The sequence below is a fragment of the Ambystoma mexicanum genome, chromosome 5q (assembly GCF_040938575.1).
Source record: "Ambystoma mexicanum isolate Mex_15411 chromosome 5q, UKY_AmexF1_1, whole genome shotgun sequence".
NCBI lineage: Eukaryota > Metazoa > Chordata > Amphibia > Caudata > Ambystomatidae > Ambystoma > Ambystoma mexicanum.
This window is the reverse complement of record NC_090933.1, coordinates 945465246-945488397: the sequence shown is the minus strand read 5'-3', so window position 1 is coordinate 945488397 and position 23152 is coordinate 945465246. Positions and strand designations below refer to the sequence as shown.

The 23152-nt window shown below is 51.7% G+C and overlaps 1 protein-coding gene across 1 annotated transcript in view; it reads right to left on the bottom strand.

The window, feature by feature from the left end:
• ATP6V1C1 (ATPase H+ transporting V1 subunit C1) overlaps positions 1–23152 on the bottom strand; it is a 1238716-nt gene that overhangs the window by 819087 nt on the left and 396477 nt on the right. The window lies entirely within an intron of this gene.

Genomic DNA, 23152 nt, shown 5'->3' with positions numbered 1-23152 from the left:
GATTGGTCAATATGAATTTGTGGGTGTGGTGTGTAGCAACAGATTGCGCCAGAACTTCTGCTTGCCAATAGGAATGGACATGGCTATGGGGACGGGTGTGCCGTTCAGTAGGCGGACTATATGGCTGTTGGGCGACTCGTGGATACATTGGGTACAAGTTTACGCAGAACGTTGTGCACTAGCAGCACACCTTGGTTTCCATAATGTCGATGTGCACTGGTACGGAATACGTGGGATGCAGTGGGTCCATGTGGGTCCTCTTTGTGCCAGTTTGGTGACGCTTGCTCATCCAGACAACATTGTTGTTCATTGTGGAGGGAGCAGTTTAGGGCGTGTTACTGGCATTTCACTGCACTTTTCAATGAAGGAGAAATTTCGCCAACTCATGGAAATGTTTCCAAAAATCACACAATCTTTTCTCGCATTGCCCAGAGACAGATGTGTCTGCATTCTTCCTTCTGTGGGCCACAAATAGAGAAAGCATGGCGCAATGGGAACAAGGCTGTCTCCACTTTTTGGCGCGACGTTGGCATGTTCTCCTTCCACAATGAAAACATTACATTTCGTAGTGCGAACATTTTTCGTTCAGATGGAGTTCGACTGATGCTGGCAATGAGATCTTTCTGCGTAATATCCAAAATGCTGTACAGTGCTTTCTGCAAGTGTAAGAAGCATTTTCCCTGTGGTTGTTCACTACTTTTAATGCCGAGAATACAAAAAGCACAAAAAGGCTCTTTTAAGAGCCACCACTTCTTTTAGCAAATGCGTCCAATGCTTTTGACAGCGTCCTGCCGCCCATTGTTGCCATCTCTGTATGCGGCGCTTATAGGCAGCGTCACCGCCTGCATACTTGCATACTTGCATTCAACTTCTATTTTTGAACAGTGCAAGGTGGCTCTTAAGAGCCTTTTTGTTCCCCTCAACTTCTGGCTGTGTAGCTTTTTTCCTGTTATAAGACACGCCAGAAAAGCCAGCAGTGGAAGGGAGATTCGACAAAGGGTACCAACCACAGGGATAAGAAATCGTACATGGAGAGCAGAAGATGTGGGGTGCACCTTACTTGGGTAGGGGACAGTGTTTGTCATGCTCCCGGACCAAAGCCTCAAAAGCACTTTGTAAATGTTCTCCCCTACACAGTTCCGCGTCGCAGTATATGCACAATACAGTGGCGTTTGAAAAGTAGGGGTCTGTTGCACTGCATATGTCCTACGAGGCTGCTTGAGGGACGCAGTGGCCCACTGGAGTGTCCATAGTGGTGGCAGGAGCAGATGCGGAGGATGCTGTAGAGGACAATAACCTACTGCCTACTTGGAAGGGGACAATCCTCCCAATAGCTGCCTGGTGGTTTGCTTTCAGGTACCGCCGCATGGAGGTGGTGCCAAAGCTGTACAAGCCAGGTTTTCCGTGACCGAGTTGCACTCAGTGCACTGCTCCAGGTTTGCATGAGATTTTGGCACATCACCAACATTCCTAAATAGTTTCCACACCCAGGATTGACGCTGGCTGTAGGTAATGGGGATTCCTTCTACTTTATTCTCGTTTCCTTTTTGATGTCCCTCCACATTGTGACACCTGTCCCCTTGCTCAGGACTTTCAGAAGGAGGTGTTGGTGGTGAGGGTGTGGGTGCTCCTGAGTGAGAGGTAGTAGCAGAAGCTCTGGTGGCTATTACTTGGAGAAGTAGTTTGCAGGCACACAATTGGTGAGAAAGCAGTTTCTGCCCCAACCAATGTACACCGGTGCTCTTCTGTAGAAGAAGAAACAGAGCACTTGTGGGGTGTGCCCTTTTGTAGGGCTGATGTGGAGCACATGACACCGCAAAGTGGCACTAACTCTTTCCCTACAATATCTACATGTAGAAGGAAGAGTGGAAGATATCTGTAAGGGTGCATTATCACTGTAACCCTCCATACATTGCAGCAAAATGTCCTCTTTTGATGTGTATGATCTGGGTCGTGTCCGCCAAATAATGGACCGTGCACACCGTTGATCTGTTACCATGGTGACGTCGCCATTGTTCTCCATTTACAAGCTTGTCTGCCGGACATATATTGGCAGTTATACTTTGTGGCCATGTGCATAATTCTCCTACCGATGCTCTTGCCATCCCCGGACTACTTAAACATATGGCACACGCATATTGCACATTTCTACGTACGCTTGCTGTGAGCACGATACAGTAGGTGGAATGTTTACGTGCAAAAATACTCGCAGGATGTATTACATTGTGATTGTTTTCATCTTGCCACCGCGTTCCCTACCTATGGGGTTACTATGCTCACTCATTTGGTCATGCGGGAAATTCTCCTCCAGCCATTCTAGGGTGGAAGCCATTGCTGCGCACAGAAAACATCATGCTTTGCTACTATTGTACACTGCCGAACCTGTGCAATTACAACATAAACTTTTGTGTACTTACCACGTTGCTCTGACGTTCTGTCCTCTGTAGTTGTCGTCTGTTCCTCTGCCTCTTCGTTTTGTTTTGTTTGATTGTGCAGCAGTTGTGCAGTAACATTGATGAAGGCAAACGTCACTTCTCTTGTTGGTGCTTTACATTATGCTGCATACCCTATGCCTTTGTGCACTTTGTTACAAAAGTACAGATTTTGTACAGCTGCAGCATTTCCCCTTCCTATTCACGCATTTGCTGCTGTTTGTGTATGTTTTATGTGTTTGCTGCATGTTACCACTTTTTATGACCACCCCTCCCTTTCTGCGCACGTTGGAATCCACCCGATCGCCGCAAACTGACACAGTGTTCCCAACATTTTTGCCTATTACTGCAGAGCCACCGGCTTCAGTATGTTGTACAGTACATCTTTACAAACTAAGCCTATCCTGTAAAAAACGAATGCAATTCAGTGAAAGACACATTATTACAGGGACGCTATGGTTCACTTGTGCAACTCAAACACTATCACCTTTCCTGAAAAAACTATAATATACGAACGTTATGGTTAAAGTGCCCAACTAAAAACCTATGAAATTCTCTAAAAAAACTTTGTTAAAGGGACGTTATGGTTACGTTGCACTACTAAAAAAACCTAGGAAATTCAATGGAAAAACGTTGGTACAGGGATGTTATGGTTGCAGGTAAAACCTAAAAACCCCAGAAATTTGCAAGTTATGGAAAGGTACGCAACCATAACTCATGCTACCACTGTGCAATGCAAGGACTAACACCCATGACATCAAAGATGATATCACAAATGTCATTGATGACAAAAGTTGGTTGCCAGGCCTTTTTGGGATGATTTACAGGTCTTCATAGATTGGCTCCTTGTAGGATTTCTCCAGGATCTCTGGGGCATGGCTGCAGGACTCCTCTTTCTATCCAGAAACTCAGGTGAGACAAACTCTGCTCACCCAATGGAAGATCTTCCCCTCACACACACACACACACACACACACACACACACACCCCAGCAGTGGTCCAATTAGAACCACTGATGGTGAAACAGAACAAGTTACTTACCTGTAACTGTTGTTCTCCAGCATGGGTCTGGCATGGATTCACATGCTCATGAATATTCCCAGTCGTCAGGCTGGGAATCCTCGGTAAAAAAAAAAAAAAACAGTATCAGTTTCTGATCTGTCTTTCTTAGTAGTAACCAATCACTGGTCTGTGGGTCATACTGCCCCTAGCCAATGACTGCCCTCTCCCTAAGCCCCTCCCCTGGCAGCCATCCTCAGATTTGGTAGCACGTAAAGTGGCAGTATGACCAAGTGAAGAGCCACAGAGGGGAAGGAGGGAGGGTTCGCATGCAAATCCATGCCAGACCCATGCTGGAGAACAACAGTTACAGGTAAGTAACTTGTTCCTTCTCCAGCATGGGGTCTGGCATGGATTCACATGCTCATGAATATAAGAATACATAGCAGTACACACATGTACAACCACGGGAGGTGTCAAAAGGCTCAACATTAAGCAACTCTTACCTCCTCACCAGGCGCACCTTAAGGCAAACAGGTTGCGCAGCACTGCTTGGCCGACTCTGGACTCCTCCCTGGAATCCCGGTCGACGCAGTAGAATCTCGTGAAGGTGTGCGTCGACCTCCACGTAGCAGCCCTGCAGATGTCCAGCAGGGGCACACCAGACAAGAACGCCGTAGTAGCAGCGATCGCTCTGGTCGAATGGGCTCTCGGACGGCCGGGCAACGGTCGGTTGGCCAACCGATGACAATGCATGATGCAGCCGGAGAGCCATCTGGAAATGGAAGCCTTTGAGAGAGCTTTCCCTTGGTTCACAGGTCCAAAGTTCACAAACAGCTGTGATGTCTTCCGAAAACGCTTTGTTCGGTCCACGTAGAACTTAAGCGCTCTAGCTACATCCAGCGAGTGCAAAGTCCTCTCGGCCGGCGACAAATGCGGCGGAAAGAAAACTGGCAACACCAAGGGTGGTTAAAAAGGAAGTCCGATGGCACCTTAGGCATGAAAGAGGGGTGCGTCCTCAGCACCACCCTTGCATCGTGAAAATCAAGTATGGAGGCTTGCAGGATAGGGCCTGAATCTCTCCCACGCTTCGTGCGGAGGTGATGGCCACAAGGAACGATGTCCTCCACAAAAGGAACTTCAACAGAGCCGAATGCAAAGGGTCGAATGGTGGCCCCATGAGCCTGGTCAGCACCACGTTGAGCTCCCACGCCGGGGCTGGAGCCTTCACCGGCGAGAAAGATCGGAACAGTCCCTTCACAAATTCCTTCACCAGTCGATGAGACCACAAGGACGGCCGTCCTGCAGTTCTGGTGTATCAGGAGATCGCCGCCAGATGTATCTTGATGGAAGCGTGAGCTAGTCCAGCTTTGGCCAGCGACAGTAGGTATGGTAGCACTTGAGGTGCCGTAATCCGTAGAGGGTTGATCTTCTGTGCACGGCACCAGACAGAGAACCTCTTCCACTTATGTCTGTAGCACTTGAGAGTTGAGGACGCCCTGGCCTTTGCAAGAACCTCTCTGCAGTCAGCCGGGATATCGTACCCTCCAAACTCTAGTGCTGCAGGAGCCAGGCCTGCAAGTTCAGCGACTCTGGGTCGTGATGAAGAATGGCCCCTCCATCTCTGGAGAGAAGATCTGCGTCCGTCGACAGCTTGACTGGTGGGGACGCTGAAAGGTCCAGAAGGTCCGGGAACCAGATCTGTCTCGGCCACACCGGTGCGACGAGTATCATCCTGCACTGAGACCCCTGGAGCTGGCTGATGAGTTGAAGCAGCAGCGGCAACGGAGGAAACGCATACAGTAACAGGCCGTCCCAGGAGAACGAGAAAGCATCGTCCATGCTCCTCGGCTGGGGGAACCTGCTGGCGAACCTCTGGCACTTGGAGTTCATTGCCGTCGCGAACAGGTCGATCTGGGGTTTGCCCCATCGTTGGAAGAGCCGATCCACTTGATCCTGACATAGTTCCCACTCGTGGCACGAGCGCAGCTCCCTGCTGAGTGAGTTGGAGATGGTGTTTTTTATTCCTGCCAGATGGAAGGGAACTAGAAACATCCCCTGGGCGACGGCCCAGTACCACAGATCCTGCGCCTCCTTGGATAGGGCTGGCGATCTGGTGCCTCCCTGCTTCCGGATGTAGAACATCGTGGTGGTGTTGTCGGTGAAGATCCTCACGACCTTGCCCTTGAGGGACGGGAGGAACGACTTGAGCGCCCAGAACACAGCACAGAGCTCCGAGATGTTGATGTGGAGAGACCTCTCCTCCGGGAGCCAAAGGCCTCTTGCGTGCAGATCACCGGTGTCCGCACCCCATCCCTCCAGGGAGGCGTCCGTCGTCACCGTCTCCTGATGTGCCGGAATGTGCTGGAAGTCTGTGAGGTGTGCCCGGCTGCCCCACCACTGAATCGCCCGACGGAAAACCCTGTTGAGCGGGATCTTGTCTTCGAAGCTGCCCGCCGCTGGCATCCAGCAGGCGTCGAGGAACTCCTGTAGAGGACGCATCCGTAGCCTGCACAGGCACACTAGATAGATGCGTGAGGACATCATACCGAGGAGGGACTTGATGGATCTCACCCTGGCCACGTCCGTGGCTAGCAGGCGCTGCACCTTGCCTAAGATGGCCTTCGTCCTTTCCTCCGACAGAGATGCCAATCGTTCCACTGTATCGATCTTCGCACCCAGAAACATTGCCACCTGCGACGGAACCAAATGGGATTTATGGTAGTTGGAGAAACCCAGCTCCATGAGTAAGCGGAAGGTCTTTGCCGTGTGCTCGACGGTGAGTTCTCTTGTCCTTGCACGGATGAGGCAGTCGTCCAGGTAGGGGTAGACGTGGATCCCCTGCAGGCGCAGCCGCGCCGCCACTGGTGCTAGGACCCTGGGTGCCGACTTCAATCCGAATGGCAGAGCTCTGAATTGGTAGTGGCGTCCTTGGACTACGAATCTGAGGAACTTTCGGTGTCCTTTTAGGATGGGGAAGTAAGCATCCTCCAAGTCCAACGACGATAGGAAGTCACCCTCCTCCAGCTGTCCCAGCACGTGCTGGAGAGTGACCATCCTGAACTTCTGTGCCTTGATGTATTTATTCAACCGACGTAGGTCCAGGATGGGGAGCCAAACGCCTGTCTTCTTTCTGATGAGGAAGTATCTTGAGTATACTCCGGAGCCCCGGAGCCTCTTGGGGACAAGCTCGATGGCACCTTTCTTGAGCATCGCCTTTACCTCCAACAGCAGCTGAGGGACGTGATTTTCCTTCCTGGCCATGGGAGGAATGCGGGGACACTTCTTTTAGAATTCAAGAGTGTGCCCGTGGGCCAGGGCATCCAGCACCCAACGGTCAGTGGAGATGGACTCCCACACGCTGACGAACTTCGCCAGCCGGCCTCCCACCAGGGTGCTTCGGTGGGGGGCCCGACGCTACGGCCAGTTTAATCTTGCTTGGAGGCGGCCTTGCCGCCTTGGCCTCCTTGGCGACGACGCCGAGATCCTCCTTGCTTGCCGTGACCTCTGTAAGACTCCTGGGACGAGGAGCGGGCCGCCTGGCAGTATGTAGAGGAGCCACCGCCTGATTCCTTGGAGGCCCTCTGTCTGCCTCCGGCGCTCCGAAAGGGCCGTCGTTGCTGAAGGACTCCCAGGGCTCGGCCCGTCTGTGTCGGCCTTGATGGCCTGCAGCAACTCATCCACCGTTTTCCCAAACAGGTTGTTGCCGTCGAACGGCATGTCCAAAACCCTGGTCTGCACGGTCTGACGGAAGTCTGTCGCCTTGAGCCAGCCACGTCGTCGAAGGAAAACACCGTTGCCTAACTGGTGAAACCCAGTGTCAGCAATGTCCGTTGCCACTGTTATGGTGTGGTCCGATGCCACCTCACCTTCCTGCAGAATCTCCAGGGCCTCTGCCCTCTTGTCCTCTGGTAGGAAGTCCAGTAGGGGAGCTAACTTGTACCATAGCTCCCTGTCGTAACGGGCCACAATCGCTAAGGCATTGGCCGCCTTAATTGTCGTCGCCGCCGACGAGATGACCCATCGCCCCATGGCGTCCAATTTCTTACCCTCGCCGTCAGGTGGGGAAGTAGAGGTTGAGGCTGTCGCCCCTGCTGCCGCCTTCTTGGCCGCCGCTGAGTTGACCGAATCCGGCGTAGGTTGAGCCCTGAGGCACAAAGGGGCGGCGTCGGGGACCCGGTACTTCTTCTCGTACCTGTCCCTCTTGGCAGGCGTGGACAGGTTCTTCAGGATCGCAAGTCCCTCGTCCCAGATATCCTCGAGTAACGGTACCGAGAGGACCGTCTTTCTCTTGGCCTCTCGCCGTTGATAGAGGAAACCCTCCTTCTGTTCCTCGGGGCAGAGCTGGAAGAGCTCGGATGCCCTGGCGATCATGGCGTGAAAGGAGCCAATTTCGTCGGGCGGGGAAGTCTGAGGAAGTGGTGATGGAAGGTCCATCCCGTCGTCACCGCCGTCATCATCTGTCCCCATCGTCATCATCTGTCCCCGTCGTCGAATTCGTCGCCGTGTCATCCCTGGGGTCCGGTGAGGGGGATGAGGGCTCCACGGGTCGTGGGGGCATGAAGGGCGGGGAGGGATGAACTTTCCTCCGTTTGTTCGAGCTTTCCTCCGTTTGTTCGGAGGGCTTCCCGACGGGCCGGGTTCTGGATCGTCCGCTGGGGTTCGTGGTAATCTCGTCCTTATCTCCATGCATAAGGTTTGGATTGCCATCAAAATGGCCGCCGAGTTGTCCTGAGGCTCAGGCAATGGGTGCGACGGGAGGGGAGGCTGCTCCTCCACTGGGGCCTCGTCGGCGCCACCGTCGCTTTCTACGACCACTTCTTCGGGATTCCTCCCGTGGGATTGTACCTTCTCGAACCTCTCGTTGAGGTTCTTCATGGTTATCACCAGCTCCTCCTCAGAGGCTGAATCCGTGTCCGTAATTGCCACCGGCCCCCCTCCTCTTTTTCCACTGGGGTCTTCACGGGGGTCTTGTCGATGGGCTGGAAGGGAAAGAGGATTCCATCTGCGGTGGCAGGGAAACTCTGGGCCCCAAGATCGCCTTCACTGGTGCAGCCTCCCTAGGCTTCACCAGGGCCGCCGCGACTCCCTCGATAGAGGCCTTAGCTGGGTGAATCAAGGCCTTCACCACCTTTGGTGCGCTGGAGGCCTTCACCTTGAGGGGAGGGTCACCGCCTCGCTCCCCATCAGCCGAATCTTTCGAGATCGACCGGGGCCTCTCCAGAAGCTTACACGGGTTCTCGGATTTCCTCCTCCCCGAACAAGAGCGTTGGCTCGTGGTTGATGGTGCCGAGGAAGGCGCGCCCTGCCTGGCAGCCGAAGAGCCTGACCGTTCGGCGCTGCCGCGGCCCGCAGACTTGCTGTGCTTAGCCTTCTGTTGGGCCCCTGTCGCCGGGGCACCCTCACAGCACTTAGAAGACTGCTCGGACCTTTTCTTCTCACCTGCTGGGCCCTTCTCCAGCCAGCTGGCGAGGCGGGTACGACGATCCCTCATGGTCTGTTCCGACAGGTTCTTGCAGAACGCACAGTCCTTCTCCACGTGCGTCTTGTCCTCATGAAGGCAGTGGAGACATCTCAAATGCTCGTCCTCCTTGAAAACATTCTGTAACCCGCATCCAGGGCAGTTCCTGAACAGCTTGGATCCGGGCATCGAGCTTCCCTTGTCCTGGGCCATGTCCACGGTAGGCCTCAGATCTTCTGGAATCCTCCAAGAAGCGTAACTCGATGAAAACTTCACCCTTGAGGGGCGTAGAAAATTCCGAAAGGGTCCCCGTTGATCAGAAGTAGAACGGTGGAGCTTGAGGATCGATTTAACCGGAAAATGAGAAAATCTCTTAGAAAAAAGCATGAAAACGCAGTAAAAGCTCCAGAGCTATAGCACGATGACTCCCAACACTTGAACGTGTGGTAAAAAATCTGAGGATGGCTGCCAGGGGAGGGGCTTAGGGAGAGGGCAGTCATTGGCTGGGGGAAGTATGACCCAGAGACCAGAGATTTGGTTACTACTAAGAAAGAGATCAGAAACAAAATCGATACTGATTTTTAATTTACCAAGGATTCCCAGCCTGACGACGGGGAATATTCATGAGCATGTGAATCCATGCCAGACCGCATGCTGGAGAACCATGCATACACTCTAGACCTACAGAAGAACAAGTTACTTCTTATCTTGTAATGTCCTTTCGATGGGATGTTCCTCCGATGTATTCCTTATCTTTGATAATTCGTCTCCAGCTTGCTGGCCTCGGAATTTTTCTCTCTGTAGAGGGCGCTGCACGTCGACGTCCGCCGAGTCGATGTCCCTCGACAGCCACTGTATCCGCGCTGACGTCACCATGCCCATAAATAGCCACGCACGGCGACCGTTGCTCAGTTCCATTTTGTAGCATAAGAAAAGTCATGCCTGAATTGGTTATTGACCTTGAAGGAGCGTAAGCTGCAACCACAAGGGAAGTATTACTGCGGGGATGGATGGGAGGGGCGATAAGGAATACGTCGGAGGAACATCCCATCGAAAGAACGTTACAAGGTAAGAAGTAACTTGTTCTTCGAAGGGATTGTGTCCTCCGACGTATTCCTTATCTTTGATAGACTCCCATAGCAGTGGCATGTAATTGGAGGTGGGAGTAATAATGTCATGCATCCCTTTTAGGAATGAACCGAATGTAATACGGCTTTGCCAAATCTGGTCTCTTGACTAGTGGAGGAATCCAGGTTGTAAAATCTTGTGAATGTATGTGCGGACGACCATGTGGCAGCCACACATATGTCTCGGACCGGTACCCCTCTTTGGAGGGGCGAAGAGGCTGCGATACCCCTGGTTGAATGAGCCCTAAGATTCTGGGGTGGCTCTTTCCCTGCCAGTTTGTAACATTCCAGAATGGCCAAAATAATCCACCTGGAAATGGTCTGTTTTGTTATGGGTAGTCCCAACTTGTGACCTGAGTGTCCTACAAACAGTTTGTCTGCTTGCCTAATCCTAGCCAGTCTGCTGATGTAAAAGCTTAGAGCTCGCCTTGGGTCCAGCCTATGTAGCCTTTCTTCCTCTTTCCCCGGATGGGGAGGAGGGTAGAACGAAGGTAAGGTAATTTTCTGAGTGATGTGAAATTCAGAAACCACCTTTGGGAGGAAATTAGGCTTCACCTGTAGGACAACTTTGTCCTTGTGGAAAAATTGTATGGGGGGGGTTTACAAAATAGAGCTTGTAATTCGCTCACCCTCCTAGCAGATGTTGGTGCTACTAATAGGACAGTTTTAAGAGTGAGAAATCTCAGCGAACAAGAGTGGAGTGGTTCGAAGGGAGTACCCATTAGGAAATTTAAGACTAAATAGAAGTCCCATAAGGGAACTTGGAATGGTCTTGGAGGATAAACATTAGTTAATCCTTTTACTAGGGGTAGTTTGAAATATGATGTTCCTCCGCAGAGCGCTTGAAAAATGATAGCGCTGCGAGATAGCCTTTTATGGTGCCAACTTGAAGGCCTGAGTTTGCCAAATAGAGTAGAAACGATAACACTGTTGGTCTACCACATGAAAAAGGGTTGATATTCTCTTCTCTACACCAGCTGCAAAATTTGTTCCAACGCCAGCGGTATAAAGACTTTGTTGCTGGCCTTCTAGCCGAAAGCAACACCTCCATGACGTCATCAGGGAGGTCCCAATCCTTGTACCTCAACCTTTCAGAAGCCAAGCGTGAAGGTTGAGGGTTCTTATGTCTGGATGGAGAACCTGACCTCCCTTCTGCGAGAGAAGATTCTCTTTGAGTGGAAGACTGATTGGAGGGCAGATAGAGATATCCAGAAGGTCCGGGTACCACGTTCTCCTGGCCTAGTCCGGGGCAATTAGGATCATGGTTTTCCGCAATCTTCTCAACCTCCTGATCATTTGAGGAATAACAGGGACTGGTGGAAACGCGTAAAGGAGTGGGAACTCCCAGTCCACTACGAACGCGTCCCCTAGAGCTCCTCTCGGGGGAAATTCCCTTGAACAGAACAGATCGCACTTCCTATTGGTGCTTGTCGCGAACAGATCCACCTGAAGGGTTCCCCAAAGGGTGAAGATCTCTTGAAGGACTTCCTGAGCTGGCTCCCACTCATGGGAGACTGTGCTCTGCCTGCTCAGAGCGTCCGCTGTCAAATTCTTCTCTCCGGCTAGGTGGACTGCCGATAGAGAGATTCCTTCCTGAATTTCCCAAAACCAGAGCTGCATTGCCTCTCTGCACAGTGGCAGTGACCCTATGCCTCCTCTTTTGTTGAGGTAGTGCATGGCCACCGTGTTGTCCGTCATTATCAGGACATTTCTCCCCTGTACCGATGGCAGGAAAGCTTTCAGCGCTAGTCTGATCGCTCTCAGCTCTAATAGGTTGATGTGTAGTCTGGACTCCGATGGAGACCAACGACCGCTGATGGTCAAGTCGTTGGCATGGGCTCCCCACCCCGTGAGTGAGGCATCTGTGACTACAGTTATCTCCGGCCACGGTTGCCAAAACAGTTCTCCTTTCAAGATGTTCTCTGGATAGGCCCACCATTGAAGGTCGTGGGCTACCTTGTCCAGAATCCGGAGGAGATCTGTCATTCTTCCTGAGTATTGTGACCACTGGGTTCTAAGTACCCACTGGAGAGATCTCATTCTCAGGCGAGCCTCTGGCACAAGGAAGATGCAGGATGCCATGAGACCTAGCAATCTCAAAATGTCGAAGGCTGGGAGATTTTGGGCATTTTGAAACTTGTTGACCATCTGCAGAATATCTTGAGCTCTCACCTCTGGTGGCGAGGCTTTTCCCAGGAAAGTGTCCAGGACCGCTCTGATGAACTGGAGTCTACCATTATACAAAACCATTATATTAAAAAAAGACAGTCACAAGGGGGCACGGATGGGGTGGTGTTCAAACAGTTAGGATGCATGATGGTATCATCTGTGACTTCTTTAAATTGAGGGAGAAGCCCAGTTTGTGAAGGAAGTGGTAGACATAATCTAGCTGGATCTGAGCTTGTTCCGAAAGATACAGCTCTGATCAGCCAATCGTCCAGGTAGGGGTAGACGTGGATCCCTTCCCTCCTTAGACTTGCAGCCACTACCGACATTAGCTTGGTGAAGACCTTCGGGGCGGAGGTCAGCCCAAATGGCAGGACTCGAAATTGATGAGAGCCGCCAATTGCGAACCTCAGTTATTTCCTGTGTTTGAGATGGATTGGCACATGGAAATAAGCATCCTGGAGGTCCAGAGATACCAGCCAGTCCTGGATCTGGGGGGCCTGAAGGATCTGAGAGAGAGTTACCATCTTGAACTTGTCCTCCCTGAGGAACTTGTTTAATTCTCGTAAGTCCAAAATGGGTCTCAGTCCTCCGTCCTTCTTCGGTATGAGAAAGTAGGGGGAGTACCAGCCCTTGTTCCTCTCCGCTACAGGTACCAGTTTTATGGCACCTTTCTCTAGCAGGTCTACAATTTCCTGCAAGAGGAGCAGATCTGGAACTTTTAGAGAGCTGTGCCCCGGTGGATGACTCTGAGGGATGTGTAGAAAGGGTAGGCAGTAACCCTGGGCAACTGTCTCCAATGCCCAAACATCTGACGTAATACCATCTGACGGAATGGCAGGTTATTATGTCAGATGGTGAGGTAACCTGCCCCCTACAGGTGTTTTGTGTGGAAAGACCTCATAGTAGTTTGGGGGCGGCTGTTGCAGATGCCGAGGGTAAAGAGGCACCTGCTGCTGCTGCGGCCTTAGTACTTTTGACCCGTCCACCTCGGGTGGATCTCCTTTGGCCTCTTTGAGCCGGCTGTCCTCTGCCTTTCCCGAATGCGGAATAATAGCGAAAGGACTTTCCTCTCCCAGAGGTTACTGAGGGGCGAAAAGAAGTTTGGCGGATAGCAGCTCCTAAAGATTTTGCTGCTGCTTTAGATGTTTTAACTTTTCCAGACTGTCATCAGCCTTTTTACTGAATAAAGAAGAGCCGTCAAAGGGCATATTCAAAAGTCTGGCCTGTACATCTGGAGCAAAGCCAGATTTTCGCAACCACGCATGCCTGCGGATTGTAGTACTTGCCGCCATGGCCCTGCTGATACTGTCAGCGGAATCGATGCCAGTTTGAAGAGATTCGCACATGGCATCTTTGCCATCTTTAATGATGTTAAGGAAGGCTTCCCTTTCCTCTCCTTCCGGTATGCAGTCAGCCGCTGATGAAGCACACTCCCACAGTGTGTGACTGAAACTGGCGAGCGTACAAGTGGCGTTGATGGACGTCAACGCCATACTACAAGCAGAAGAACAAGTTACTTTCTTACCTGGTAACGTTCTTTCGATGGGATGGTCCGACGACGTATTCCATATCTATGACAGGTAATCACCAGAGCTGTGCTGCTTCGGAAACTTTTTTCGGCGTCTGCGTCCTGCGTCGATGACGTCGATGCGTCGTCGTCGAGGACCTCCTCCGACGTCCGACGTCATCCGATGTGATAAGTAGGACGCACGACGCCCGTAGCCTCAGTTGTAGTTTTTTCCCCCAGAACGTGTGACATTAGTCAACTGCCAGTCAGACACAAAGCCTTGCGGAACGTAAGCTGCACTCGCAAAAGAAATTCTGCAGCGGGGAAGGTAGGGAGGGAGCGATATGGAATACGTCGTCGGACCATCCCACCGAAAGAACGTTACCAGGTAAGAAAGTAACTTGTTCTTCGAGGGGATTGGGTCCTCCGACGTATTCCATATCTATGACAGACTCCCAAAGCAGTACCAGAGCAAGGAGGAAGGAAAGAATTTAGAATCAAAATTTAGAATTGCCAATCAAATAGCAGAGCAAAGGACCGCCTTGCCAAAGGCCAGATCCTGTCCTCGGATGGAATCGAGGGAATAGTGACGTACAAATGTATGTACAGAAGCCTAGGTGGCTGCATCACAGATGTTTCGAATAGGAACACCCCTCTGCAGGGCAGTAGATGCAGCCATACCCCTGGTAGAATGGGCCTGCAAGCCAGCTGGTGGGGCCTTACCCGCCAAGCGGTAACACTCCGAGATGGCCAAAATAATCCAGCGAGACAAAGTCTGTTTCGTCACAGCTTGTCCCAAACGCTTTCCAGCATTACCAATAAAGAGTTGATCGTCCACTCTGACCCGGGACATGCGTGAAACATAAAAGCTTAAAGCTCTCCTAGGATCAAGCCTATGGAGCCTATCCTCTTCCTTAGGATGCGAAGGAGGATAGAATGCCGGAAGAACAACCTTCTGGGCCAAATGAAATTCCGTCACTACCTTCGGAAGAAAAGAAGTACAAACTCTAAGGACAACCCTGTCCTTATGGAAAACAGTGAAGGGTGGCTTAACTGAAAGTGCCTGTAACTCACTCACTCTGCGAGCGGAAGTAGCCGCAACTAAAAACACAGTTTTCAGAGTCAACAGTCTCAAAGGGCAAGAATGTAAAGGCTCAAACGGAGCACCCATAAGAAACTTAAGAACAAGGTTTAAATCCCAACCGGGCACCAGGAAAGGCGACGGAGGGAACACATTAGTAAGCCCTTTCAGAAATTGTGAAATTAAAGGGATTTTAAAGTAGGAACACTCTTCAGACGAGCGCTTAAAGATGGACAGCGCCGCCAGGTAACCTTTAATGGTCCCCACTTGCAAGCCCCTGTGGGCCAAAGAAAGTAAAAAGGACAGAACCATGGGGATGACACATGAAAAAGGATCCACATTCTGAACTCTGCACCAGTCGCAGAACTTACGCCAACGGTACAGAGACTTTGTTGCTGGCCTTCGGGCCGAGAGCAACACCTCCATCACGTCTTCAGGGAGGTCCCAATCCTTATACCTCAACCTTTCAGAAGCCAAGCGTGAAGGTTGAGGGATCTGACCTCTGGATGGAGAACCTGACCCCCCTCCCGTGAGAGCAGATCGTCTCGGTAGGGAAGACGACGTGGAGGGCAGATAGACAAGTCGAGAAGGTCCGGGTACCACGTCCTCCGAGCCCACGCCGGAGCAATGAGGATAATCCGGGAACCGAACTTCCGTAACCTCTGCAGCACTTGCGGGATGACAGGGACTGGAGGAAACGCCTACAGCAGCGGGAATGACCACTCCACCACAAACGCGTCTCCTAAGGCTCCTTTTGGAGGAAATTCCCGCGAGCAGAACCTCTCGCACTTCCGGTTGACACTGTAGTCGAAGAGATCCACTTGAGGGGTCCCCCAAAGGGCGAAGATCTCCACAAAAATCTCCTGAGCCAACTCCCACTCGTGAGAGATCGTGCTCTGCCTGCTCAGAGTGTCCGCCGTCACGTTTTTGTCTCCAGCCAGATGAACTGCCGAGATCGAAACTTCCTGCTGGATGGCCCAGAACTCGAGCTGCATCGCCTCCCTGCACAGAGGAAGTGACCCTGCCCCCCCTTTTTGTTGAGGTAGTGCATGGCCACTGTGTTGTCCGTCAGGATCAGGACATTCTTTCCTCGCACAGTCGGCAGAAAAGCCTTCAGGGCTAGCCTGACGGCCCACAGCTCCAACAGATTGATATGGAGTCTGGTCTCCGATGGAGACCAACGAGGCCTATCCAGTGTCTACACATACGTTAATTGAGTACACAAACTACCCCTGCTAATAACCTATGAACCACATTGCCCCCATCTTTAGAGCCAAGTCATCCACAATGGCTACATTTAGAGGCGTCACTCTAACTATGGCTACCCTCCTCCCGTTGCTCCAGATTATCTCACCTCAGAACCGCACCCACACTACCCCACCACTTTACCCAGATCTACTATCTCCAACAGAATGGTTAAACAAATTCGCCTGCCCACCCTCACCCTGCATACCCAGTCCCACACCCCTTAGAAAACACTAGACTAGGTTCTCGCCTTGCTGCACCTACCACCACGCTCGTGAACATAGCCCCACCGACCATGATTAGAAACGATAGACTCAGCTATCGCACTATTCTTGATACAAAACTCACCAGAACGCTTTTCAATCAGACTAAGTACCCCAAGCAGCCTACCTCACTCACTGACCTCCCACCGAGTCACAAACCAGCTATACTTCACTCTCCACCACACACCAAAGCCAACTCTCCACAGACTTCCATCAAGGGAGCTCTCATCAACGCTCGCTCTTTGGTAGCCCACGCTACTGATGTCGCCGACATTATCTCCACTAACCACCGAGACTTTATCGCTATCACGGAGACATGGCTCCACCCTGCAGCTGGTCCCACTATAGCTCTAGCTGCTCCGGACAACTACAACCTCATCCGAGCTGACAGAAAAAATGGAATAGGAGGAGGAATAGCAATTATTGCGAAATCCACCCTAAACATTAGAGAAGTAACTAGCACAACCCTACCTTCAGCCGAACTTTTATCCATTAAACTCCCATTATCTGACACACAAACCATCCTGCTCCATATTATATACAGACCCCCCAAGACCCACCTCCACCTTTGAAGAGGATATCTCTCTCCTACTCACCACCAATTTGAAACCGAGTTCCCAAATCATCATCCTGGGAGATTTCAACTTGGGACTCAATGACCCCAATGATAACCAGGCCACTTCCCTTAATGGCACGATTACTCATCTAGGCTTCACCCAACACATTAATCAACCTACACATACAAAAGGAAGATCCCTGGATTGGCTTGCAGATGCCAACTGCAACCTCTCACTGACGGACATCACCCCCTGTGCTTGGACTGACCATCACCTTATTACCTTCTCTTTACCTAGATCCTCACCATCCACCACACGACCCACTAAGCTACCTCAAATAATCTCCAGAAATAACCGCAACATCACTATAGAGAACCTCAAACCTCTTCTCGCACCTATCAGTAAAGTTAACTTACCAACGCTAAATAACAACCCTGCAGCCATAGTAGACCTATATAACAATACCTTAGAACGAGCCCTCAACCAGATTGCTCCCCTCAAACAACGAAAAGCCAAACCTATTGCCCATTCCAACAAATGGTTCTCAGCAGAACTAAAAGCTCTCGGCAAAATCAAAAGAACTGCAGAAACTAGCTGGAGAAAAGCCCCTTCTCTCTCCACGAAAGACAAATTCGCGTCAGCTGCCTCCACCTACAAATCCGCCATCTTAAATGCTAAAAAAGAGATCTACAACTTGAGAATACAAAATGCCAAATCCGGCACTAAAGAACTCTTTTCGATACTAAAAGAACTTGAATCACCACTGCCTCCTACAGAGGACTGCATCAAATACAAGGCCTGGTGTAACAATATCCAGCTCGCCCTCGCTAACAAAATTGCCCTCCTACAAACTAAGATAGAAGCAAAAAAAGCTAGCCTTGCCTCCAAGCAGAACCCCAGCAGCAAAATTAACCACACCACCCCTAATTGCCCCTCCTTCCACTTCTCACCAGTCTCAGAAGAGGAAGTAATCAAGATAATCGCTAGTCTCAAACCATCCAACTGCAAAGGTGACATTTGCCCCGCATCTGCCATCAAAGACGGAGCTAATGAGCTAGCCCCTCTCATCACCTCTCTGATCAACTCCTCCTTCAAAAACTCAGTCGTCCCCAACAACCTTAAAGAAGCGTGGGTCCTACCCCTGCTCAAAAAACCTAACCTAGATCCCAACATCCCCACTAATTACAGGCCCATCACCACAGTCCCATTTCTTCTCAAAATCTTGGACAGGGTAGCCTATCTCCAAATACAACAACATTTGGAAGACAGCAACCTTCTAGGCCTGCAGCAATCCGGCTTTAGACGGAAACGGCCCTCTTGGATCTAAAAATCCAAATGGATGACGCCAAAGACAAGGGCAAACTGGCCATCTTGCTCTTGTTGGATCTCTCTGCTGCCTTTGATCTGGTTGACCACCAGATCCTTACTCAACACCTCTCCTCGGCTGCTGCATTCTCTCAGAATGCCACGAAGTGGATGGAGTCATTTCTGTCTGACAGGTCGACTAGAGTCTTCGCCCCCATGCGGCTGCTGACCCTATCCCAATCACATGCGGAGTGCCCCAAGGCTCCTGCATTTCTCCCACTCTTTACAACATCTTCACGAAGCTCCTATTTGACCGTCTTGACGATCTGGGTGTCAGTTACACTAATTATGCTGACGATACCCAGGTCCTCATCACGCTCACTGGCAGCTATGAAGAAGATGTTTCTAAACTTAATGACATCTACCTAGAAATCCAAGCCTGGATGGCTACACACAGTCTTTGCCTAAACGACGATAAGACAGAATTGCTTATCGTAGGCTCCCAGGCTCGCCTCAATAAACTGGACCAAAGGTACCAATCCTTTACCATTGATGGCAACATCATAAAAGTATCCAAAGAGGTCAAAACTCTAGGTGTATACCTCGACTCTACCTAGTCTCTAAAGAAACAAATACACTCTACCATCTCTAATACCTCTTACACCAATAAATTGATCAATGCCTGCAGGCCTTTTCTCTCCGCCTCACCCTATCTAGAGCACTGATATTGTCTAAATTAGACTATTGTAACACACTCTACTTAGGCACTACCACTAAAAACTTGAACAGGCTCCAGATCCTGCAAAATAATGCACTAAGATGTGCCCTCAACCTCCCGCGCAAGGCGCACATATCCACACTTAGCAAAGAAGTCCACTGGCTCCCGATCCGCGACAGAATTAAGCTAAGAACCCTGGTCATCACCCACAAGTGCCTGTCACGTACTGCCCCACGCTACCTTTCAGACAAATTCTCTAGACACCGCCCCATTAGACCCACCAAAACTCCTTACCTGCACCAACTAAAGATCCCCAACTATAACCTAGAAACAGCAGGAGGCTCCAGTTTCCCAGTGCTCGCAGCACAATATTGGAACACCCTCCCTCCTACAATTAGATCAGTATCCGCATTCTGGCTTTTCAGAGCTATGGTTAAATCATGGCTACTAGCCTAGACATCTTTACTCTCACCGACTCGACCGGCCAGCCGCCGCCTCCTGTCTGCAATATAATTGTAATGCAATCAGCAATGCTTACCCTATCTGCAGCCTATTCAGGACCAATCTGTAACCCGGTCCTCATTCGCCACTGCAACTATTTTGTGCCTACTCTCGGTACATACTCCTCTCGATATATTCTACTTTTGTATGTAAACATTCAGACCCTGAACCAATGTATGCTCTGTCTGTTGTATTATGATGTTTTGTAACGATTTGTAACTCTGCTGTGCACATGATTATGCGCCCAGTTACCTGAGGGTTCGGACGCGCTTTATAAATAAACAAACCAAACCAAACGACCGCTGACTGTCAGCTCGTTGGCATGAGCTCCCCATCCCGTGAGGGATGCATCCGTCACGATCGTCACCTCCGGCCAGGGAAGCCAAAATGGAGCCCCTTTCATCGAGTTGCCTTCGACGGCCCACCACAGAAGGTCCTGGGCGACCGAGGGCGGCACCTGAACCTGGTCCGACATCCTGCCGGAGGACTGCGACCATTGCATCTTGAGTGCCCACTGCAAAGATCTCATCCGCAGGCGAGCCTCTGGCACCAGAAGAATGCAGGATGCCATGAGGCCGAGCAACCTCAAGAACTCGAACGCTGGGAGCGTCTGGGCATGCTAAAACTTGTGTACCATCTGCTGAATGTGAAGAGCCCTCACCTGGGGAGGAAAACACTGCCCCAGGGAAGTGTCGAGCACTGCTCCGATGTACTGGAGCCGCTGTGTTGGCGTCAAATGGGACTTCTTTAAATTGAGGGAGAAGCCCAGCCTGTGAAGGGAGTGGCAGGTGACGGACAGATGATCCAGGACTTGCTCGGGAGAGCTCCCCCGATCAACCAATCGTCCAGGTAGGGGTAGACGTGAATCCCCCCCTTGCCTGAGATGCGCTGCCACCACCACCATGAGCTTGGTGAAAAATAAGGGGAATACCATCCCTTGTTCCTCTCCGCTACAGGCACCAGTTCTATGGCGCCTTTCTCCAGCAGGGCTTGAATTTCCTGCGCAAGGAGCAGATCCGGACTCTGCAAAGAGAGGTTCCCCGGTGGATTGTCGTGAGGCCTCTTCCGAAAGGGAAGACATTAGCCGTGGGTTATGATCTCCAGAACCCACACATCTGAAGTAATGGCATGCCACTCTACAAGATGCTGCACCAGCCTTCCCCCAACGGGCGAACCATGGGACATGGCCTCATGACCAAGTGGTAGCGGCTGCGGCGTTACCTGAGGGCAAAGAGGCAACTGCCCGAGCGGCCTTGGCACCACGGGTACCCTGTCGTCCACCTCTGGTACCCCTGTGTTGGCTTCTTTGACTGCCAGCTCCTCTCGCTTTACTGAAGGACGAGTAATAGCGAAAGGAACCATCCCTCCATTGCTGTCCCCTAGGACGAAAAGGCAGAGGTTGGCGAACTGCAGCGCCCAACGACTTCGCTGCAGCTTTTGAGGTCTGCAACCTCTCAAGGCTCTCGTCAGCCTTGCTGCCAAAAAGGTGTTCACCGTCAAAGGGCATGTTAAGGAGCCGGGACTGCACATCAGGAGCAAACCCCGACTTCCGCAACCATGCAAACCTGCGTATCATGGTGCTCGCAGCCATGGACCTGCTGACGCATTCAGCCATGTCCAAAACCGACTGAACGGACTCACACATGGCATCTTTACCATCCTGGACCATAGCAAGGAAACCATCGCGTTCGTCCACTTCAGGAATATGTTCAGCCGCTAACGCAACACAGTTCCACAGAGTGTGTGTGAAACGAGACAAGGCACAAATGGAGTTGGCCGCCTGAAGCGCCATACCACCTGAAGAAAACACTTTCTTCGCCCAGCCATCAAAACGTTTGTCGTCCCTATCAGGAGGGATGGTAGGGTACGACGCCTGCTTTGCCGGGGCCGTGGCCGCCTGCACCACCAAACTCTCCGGAGTGGGGTGCCTGGTCAAGTAGCAGGGGTCGCTACCGGCTGGACAGTTTTTCCGCGACAAGGACCTGCCCACCACCGGGAGACTCTCCGGAGCAGTCCAAGCCGCCGCCACCCTTCTCTGTAGAGCCATATGAAACGGCAGTACTGGGTCAGTTGGGGGACCACCATCAAGGATGTCCGCGAGATCATCCTGCACAAACTCCTCTGGGGGAGCAGACCATCCCAAGTACTCGGAGACCCTAGCCATAAGACGCCGGTACGAGGAATCGGCATGAGAGCCAGCCTCAGGCCTACAAAACTCTACCTCCGGAGAGGTGTCCAGTCCACTGGCATCATGCAGTGACTGCCTCAAATCGTCAAATTGACTATGGCCCGAGACCATCTCATCTGGAACCTGATTAGGAACCAGGCCATCAGAATCCTCATCCACCTCCGAAATATATTCCAGGTGGCGAAAAGAAGGCACCCGAGAGTGCTTGCTCTTAATCAGAGCCTTCCTAAGGGTTCCCCCGTGCCACAGGGTACCTCCGACACCCCGGCGTCGAGGGCGTCGAGAGAACAGGTATCGGCGCCGAGAGGATCGGCGTCGAGTAAATCGGCGTCGACGTCAGATGCAGCGCCGCCAGCATCGACAGCGTCGACACAGTCCTCGAAGCCGGAGCTCCGAGCGTGTCCTTCGACGACCTGAGTGTCGACGGCTTCGACGACTTCCTCAGAGCCGGTGCCTCGAGAAAGCCTGTTGACGCCCTCGACGCCTCAGGCGTCGATGTCTTCCTCGAAGACATCACAGGTGCACACGGTCTCGAACGCGTCGAGAACCAGGACCTGGAACGGGTACGTCGAGAACGAGTCCCCTTGTCCGAAAGGGACCTCTCCTGTGACTCGTGCCGACCACTCTTGCGAGCGGTGTCTCTCGACCGCTCACGGCCGACCGCACTCGTGGGCGCGGACGGCTTAGTACCCTGCGACTCGAGAATCGCCAGCATTTTCTTCCCGAAAGGAAGCCCATTCCTCCGGCGTCGCACGGCTGGTGGGGTAAGCGACGTGCCGGGCAGAGTCCTCAGAAGAGGACCTGGAAGACGACCACTGTCGGCGCTTCCGAGAAAGCCTCGAAGAGGCTGAGGAGTGGCAAAACCGACTCCTAGAAGGAGACGCACGAGACTTCCGACGACGACGCAGAGAGTCACCTCTCGAATCATCCGTCGAAAGCCCTGCAGATTTCGACTTCCGGGGCTTGGACACCCGACCTACCGACAACTTCTTCTTACGTTCACGTAAGGCTTTGGACGTGAGCGACTGGCAGTCGATACAGTCATCCGTGTCGTGGGCCTCCCCGAGTCACCAGAGGCAGGCGTCGTGCGAGTCCGTCACCGACATCTTGGACCCACACTCGCTGCACTTCTTGAAGCCCGGACGCGGGGTCGAAGACGAAGTAGAAGACATCTTCACACAAAGTATTTTCTCACAAAAACTAACAGGTTCGAAGAACCGAGAAGAACAGAACTCCAAAGAGTCGAGGTGTAACCGAGATTCACGAAGCAACACGTTCGTGGAAAAAACGGAACTGAGGCTACGGGCGTCGTGTGTCCTACTTATCACATCGGATGACGTCGGAGGAGGTCCTCGACGACGGCGCATCAACGCAGGACGCAGAAAAAAGTTTCCGAAGCAGCACAGCTGTGGTGATTACCTGTCATAGATATGGAATACGTCGGAGGACCCAATTCCCTCGAAAATACTTTTTTTGCCATAGTATCGTACCTTTTGTCATCTCTATCCTGTGGGGCAGTAGGGTAAGCGGATCTGCTGCTTGATGAAGTTGCCGCTTGAACCACCAGGCTCTCTGGAGTCGGGTGTTTTGATAAATAAA